Below are 7,192 nucleotides of genomic sequence, written 5' to 3' on the forward strand. Positions count from 1 at the left end.
GTGTAATCAAGTCTCCGTATAAATGCACCTGCTCTGTGACAGTCTCAGAGTTCTGTTTAAAGCGCAGAGAGCATCATGAAGACCAAGGAACACACCAGGCAGGTCCGAGATACTGTTGTGGAGAAGTTTAAAGTCGGATTTGGATACAAAAAGATTTCCCAAGCTTTAAACATCTCAAGGAGCACTGTGCAAGCGATCATATTGAAATGGAAGGAGTATCAGACCACTGCAAATCTACCAAGACCCGGCCGTCCCTCTAAACTTTCAGCTCAAACAAGGAGAAGACTGATCAGAGATGCAGCCAAGAGGCCCATGATCACTCTGAATGAACTGCAGAGATCTACAGCTGAGGTGGGAGACTCTGTCCATAGGACACAATCAGTCGTACACTGCACAAATCTGGCCTTTATGGAAGAGTGGCAAGAAGAAAGCCATTACTCAAAGATATCTATAAAAAGTCACCTGGGAGACACACCAAACATGTGGAAGAAGGTGCTCTGGTCAGATGAAACCAAAATTTAACTTTTTGGCCACAATGCAAAACGTTATGTTTGGCGTAAAAGCAACACAGCTCATCACCCTGAACACACCATCCCCACTGTCAAACATGGTGGTGGCAGCATCATGGTTTGGGCCTGCTTTTCTTCAGCAGGGACAGGGAAGATGGTTAAAATTGATGGGAAGATGGATGGAGCCAAATACAGGACCATTCTGGAAGAAAACCTGTTGCAGTCTGCAAAAGACCTGAGACTGGGACGGAGATTTATCTTCCAACAAGACAATGATCCAAAACATAAAGCAAAATCTACAATGGAATGGTTCACAAATAAACGTATCCAGGTGTTAGAATGGCCAAGTCAAAGTCCAGACCTGAATCCCATCGAGAATCTGTGGAAAGAGCTGAAAACTGCTGTTCACAAACGCTCTCCATCCAACCTCACTGAGCTCGAGCTGTTTTGCAAGGAAGAATGGGCAAAAATTTCTGTCTCTCGATGTGCAAAACTGATAGAGACATACCCCAAGCGACTTGCAGCTGTAATCGCAGCAAAAGGTGGCGCTACAAAGTATTAACGCAAGGGGGCTGAATAATATTGCACGCCCCACTTTTCAGTTTTTTATTTCTAAAAAAAGTTTAAAATATCCAATAAATTTCGTTCCACTTCACGATTGTGTCCCACTTGTTGTTGATTCTTCACAAAAAATTACAATTTCATATCGTTATGTTTGAAGCCTGAAATGTGGCAAAAGGTTGAAAAGTTCAAGGGGGCTGAATACTTTTGCAAGGCACTGTATATGTAAGCATAAAATTTGCAGTAGAAACCGGTCACACCAGTCTGGAAAGAGTCGATAGGCAAAACGTGCAACTGCAAAAATGACATTTATGACGATGATAGCTGGGATTTATTGCCACGTCAGCTACATATTAATCTTGAATGCCCCCCCCCCCCCCCCCCCCTTCAGACTTCAGTATAATTCTGGCTTAAGGCAGTTCATGGCTTGCAGTGTCCAAGTGTTGGTAAGTTGGTGACTTGCATGTAAAATAACAGCATTGTTCTCAGTCTAAAAGTGCTTACAGGTCCAAACAAGCCATTTACAGCTGTGTATCAAACCACATCTTACTTATTTACATTTATATCCAAAGTGACTAACAGTACAGTCTATTGTCTAGGCTATTGAGGGTTAAGGGCCTTGCTTAAGGGCCCAACAGTGACAACCTGGCAGTGGTGGGACTTAAACCAATGACTTTTCGATTACTAGTCCGGTTCCACACTACATCACATGTGTCAAACTCAAGGCCCACGGGCCAAATCCGACCACCGCGTCATTTTATGTGGCCCGCGAGAGCTTCAAAGACGTATAATTGTCTTAAAATAGACCGTAAAATCGTACATAAACTGCATCTCCCACAATGCATGCCGTTTTGTGACCCGCAAAGTGACCACATCCCGCCACTAGATGGCAGTTGTTTCCACATCAGCGTTTAACTGAGGCGGTTTTCCAACAAGTGATGGACAAATATTTACAAATCATCCCAAAATGTACAAGAAGAGAAAACTGAAGCAGAAGGAGGAAATTTTATGTTTGTTTGTTTATTAGGATTTTAACGTCATGTTTTACACTTTGGTTACGTTCATGACAGGAACGGTAGTTACTCATCACACAAGGTTATATCGGACACAGTCATGGACAATTCAGTATCTCCAGTTCACCTCACTTGCACGTCTTTGGACTGTGAGAGGAAACCGGAGCACCCGGAGGAAACCCACACGGACACAGGGAGAACATGCAAACTCCACACAGAAAGGACCCGGACCGCCAAACCACATCTTATGTACTACACAGTGTGTAAGAAAAACCTTAAGAAGTGCACCATTTGATTTAGTGGTATTGTGAGACCAAATCATAATCAGTGCTTGAGGTTTTAAGTTGTCTTGTCAGGCGTTTACATTTTTGGCATTTAGCAGATGCTTTAATTCAAAGCGACTTACAGCGTACACTTTTTTAAGCGTTTGAGGGTTAGGGGCCTTGCTCAAGGGCCCAACAGTGGCGACCTGGCAGTGGTGGGTCTTCAACCAGCAACCTTTCGATTACTAGTCCATTACCTTAACCACTAGGCTACAACTGCCCTGCCCTGTGCCAGTATACAGTCTAAGCGATTGAGGGCCCAACAGTGGCAACCTGGCAGTGGTGGGGTTTGAACCAGCAACCTTATGATTACTAATCCATTATCTTAACTGCTAGGCTACAACTGCCCTGTAGGTAAGATCTTAATAATATTAGTGTAGGTGTGTCAATACTCAATATCAAAACTGGACTTCCCATATATATATATATATATAAAAGTTTCGAGATGATTGCTCCATGTGCATCGTTATACTAACATCACTTGCCATAATATCGTGATAATGACACGATATATTGAGCATCCCTGCAAGCACTAATAAGCAATGCACAGTTAATCTAAACCAGGTTAATGCAGACACCATCAAACCAACAGCACTTCCAAACTTACCCGATAACGTCCAGTGTTTACATCAGGAGTGTTTCTGCAGCAGAAACAGGATTAAGTTCAGAGTTCTGTGACCTTCTGACACTTTTATCCGGATCCCGACACTTGAAAGCGACACTTTCCAAACTAAAAAGCTGCAGCATTTGTCTAAACAGACTTTGCAGCTGTCAGCCTATTTTCCACATCAGCATGACTGTGCAACTCTGCCAACTTCTTACATTGTCCTCCGAATCGAAAGTAAAAGATAAACACTAGAAGACGGCCGCAGTCTCTCAATGTCAACAGTTTGTATTAACACTTTTAATCCACAGGCACTCGGGTTTGTTTCGCTTTTGTTTAGAACGTTAGGAAAACGAACAAATTCCGGATCATGTCGATCACCAGGGTCGCGTCCCGAATTACTCCGTATTCCCTACATAGGCGCACTAGAACAGGCTTGAAATAGCTGCCCTGAGCGCTCTAAGTGGTGCAACAGGTATCGATTTGTATTACAGTCCGGTATCGGTTCGTTGAACTGGGTGCGGTTTAACAGCAAAGTAATCCAGTTGTGGAATAATCTGAGGTACTGAGTAGTGTAGTAAACAAAATATGAGGTATTTTTCACAATGGATTACTGATGTAACAGTGTCAAACAGTGTGAATCAGAAATGGGTTAGTGATGTGTCGTTCACATACGAGTCGACTCTTTGATTCGGATCCTTTACATAAATCGTTGTATTTGTTCTTGTATTCGTTTCATTTATGTGCACCAAGGAGGCATTGAAGATGCATTCAATGGTCAATTGTTTTACGAATAAAGTGTAAGTAGTGTAAGTCTGAGGAACACAGTGAAACAGAATTGTCAAAGCAATGTGATCAGTGCCTCAGTAACACACCAGACTGGCTTGTTTATATTCCCACTATCAGTCACAAGCTGCCAGAAGTCTTTCTCTTATTTTATAAAAAGATAAGCACCTTAGTGGCTCTTCTGGATGAAACACCCTTGATGTGTCTGCTATACATATGAGTACAATCTTCAGGCCGAATCCAGCAGGTACTTTAGACCCAGAGGACTTCTCCCAATGGAACTCGTGTCAAACAATATATATATAGGCAATAAATCATAGCAAAATGTCCCAGATGTGAAAACAATCCACCGAGTGCCTCGTAATAAGAGGCCCCTCGGTCTCCTGAGGCTAATAAAAGTAAATATATGGCCCCTGGGAAAGCCCTTGTCTGATTCCAGGGTGTAGTGTCATTGTTTAGACTTGTCGGGGTTTGTAGGCCACACACTGAAACCACGATGAGTAAGAGGATTTTCCCACAGTGTCATTCAGCTACAATGAATCAAGTCAATTACGTATGCTATAGATACCGTGGAGGTTCAGTGGGGGTTCAGGTTGTGTGCTAAAGGTCAGTTAGAGAACCAGACCGGCTTATCTAACAACATTCCTGGTGTTTTGGTCAAGCTAATACTATGAAAAGTTACTTTACAAATATACTGTACAAACCCCTTTTCCAGAAAAAGTTGGGACATGTATTTTGTTAATTCATTCAGAATTTGATGACGGCAGCACACTCAAAAAGTTAAAACAGAGGTATTACCACTGTGCATCACTTTTCCTATTAAATTTCAATTTTTCATGATAAAAGACAACAAACATATCCTTTACGCACAAAGGAAAGTCTATACAGGGGTTGTTTGACTATTTTGGTGAGGAGAGTCCTGACTTTAACAGCAATTCAACCCCATTGAACACCTTTATGATGAGTATTGGTGGAATGGTGCCTGTTAACTGACACATTAGTTGATGCGTTTATGCTCTCTTTTACAGCAAGGCTGTAATCACAATATACACCGATCAGCCATAACATTAAAACCACCTCCTTGTTTCTACACACACTGTCCATTTTATCGGCTTCACTTACCATATAGAAGCACTTTGTAGTTCTACAATTACTGACTGTTGTCCATCTGTTTCTCTGCATGCTTTGTTAGCCCCCTTTCATGCTGTTCTTCAATGGTCAGGACCCCCACAGGACCACCACAGAGCAGGTACTATTTGGGTGGTGGATCATTCTCAGCACTGCAGTGACACTGAATGGTGGTGGTGTGATAGTGTGTGTTGTGCTGGCATGAGTGGATCAGACACAGCAGCGCTGATGAAGTTTTAAACACCTCACTGTCACTGCTGGACTGAGAATAGTCCACCAACCAAAAATATTCAGAGAGAGTGGACAGTGAGTGGACACGGTATTTAAAAACTCCAGCAGCGCTGCTGTGTCTGATCCACTCATACCAGCACAACACACACTAACACACCAGCACCATGTCAGTGTCACTGCAGTGCTGAGAATGATCCACCACCTAAATAATACCTGCTCTGTAGTGGTCCTGTGGGGGTCCTGACCATTGAAGAACAAGGTGAAAGCAGGCTAAAAAAGTATGCCGAGAAACAGATGGACTACAGTCAGTAATTGTAGAACTACTTGTAGAAGTGCTTCTATATGGTAAGTGGAGACATATCCACCTACTCACTAGCAGTAATGGTAATAAATCAGATAACTCTGAGTGTGAAACGCATTACCCAGTCAGAGAAGATTCTCCACTGAACATCCTGAACATTTCTTGGAAGCGACTTTTTCCTCTTCGGGTTTCACCCAAGCTCTCGGATCCTGACGTGGTCTGGCAGAGCTTGTTTTGTTGATTTGTGCTCTGTTATTGTGTTGAGGAACTTAAAGAATGTTTTGTTTCGGATCTAAATTTCGTGGAATGGGAGGGGCAGGTCAACAAAAATGTAGCGACGAAAAAGACAGGAAAGAAAACAGCCAAACAATGTGGGTAAGTCTGTATTTTGAAATCAGCAAGGTATGCTAGATGGTGTAATTGTTTCGCAAAATGTGAAGCTCTTTTCTTGTTGAGCAGGTAAACTTTTAGTCACGTTATTCAGATATATGATCGATTGTATGTTGTGGATTGAGGAATTGTCACCCTGGAAAAGACCACACCTGTCAGACATAAATGTTTGATCAAGCTAAGTCGAAGTGATCAGTTAGTTACCCTTTCAATTTTTTTTGTTACCCCTTTTTCCCCCACTTTAGCGCATCCAATTTCTACCCGTCAAACATCCTCTCACTAATGCTGGTCCCTGCTCCTGATTGGGTAGGACGAGGCTGCTCCACGCCCCCTCCGACACGTGCACAGCCATCGAACATCTTATCACCTACACTTGACGAGTGCAGTGCAGTACAGCGCTGTGTACGGAGAGCCACACCCTCTACCGCACTCCTTTCCCATCTCCGTGCAGGCGCCACCAACCAGCCAGCAGAGGTCGCAATCGCACTAGTCTGAGAGAGAGTCCCCATCCGGCTTAATCCCTATCTGAACAACAGGCCAATCGTTGTTCGATGTATTCGAGATCTCAGCTCTGGTGAACAGCGTGTTTTTTGTAGACCATGCCAGCAAAATGTTTGCACAGCATAACATAGGCGCTAATCGTCTTTTCTGTTGGAGTCTAGCATTAAGGTCTGTACTGTCCTCTTGGTGACCAATCTGATGTAAACTAGTGCCTGATGTTTCTCCTTTTGTCATCGTAATCCAACAAGAATGTCAAATGAGTCCGTAATTGGTTAAACTTAGAATTAATTGTTTTAAGTTACACTATACGTCCAAAAGAATGTGGACACCCCTCCTAATTATCAAGTTCAAGTATTTCAGCTGCACTCTTTTTTAACAGGTCTATAAAATCAAGCACATTAACTAACTTATATGCTTGTAACTTTGTGGCAACAGTTTAAGGAAGGTCCTTTACTGTATCAGAATGACTGTGCACCTCTGCACAATGCAGGTTTGGTGTGAAGGAACTCTAGTAACCTGCACAAAGAGGAAGCTAAACACATCAGGCTATGATCCTTATGACTTTTGTTTTTCTGAGCCGATCTGACAGAGCGTGACTCGTTCCTTCGACTCCATTTACATTTACATTTTCAGCATTTAGCAGACGCTTTTATCCAAAGCGACTTACACAGTGAGCAACTAAGGGTTAAGGGCCTTGCTCAGGGACCCAACAGTGGCAACTTGGTGGTGGCGGGGCTTGAACCGGCAACCTTCTGTTTACTAGTCCAGTACCTTAACCACTGAGCTATCACTGGCCATTTAACACATTGGAATGAATTGAAACACGGATTACAAGCGGTTGGCAA

This window comes from Trichomycterus rosablanca, chromosome 4, assembly GCF_030014385.1.
Source record: "Trichomycterus rosablanca isolate fTriRos1 chromosome 4, fTriRos1.hap1, whole genome shotgun sequence".
NCBI lineage: Eukaryota > Metazoa > Chordata > Actinopteri > Siluriformes > Trichomycteridae > Trichomycterus > Trichomycterus rosablanca.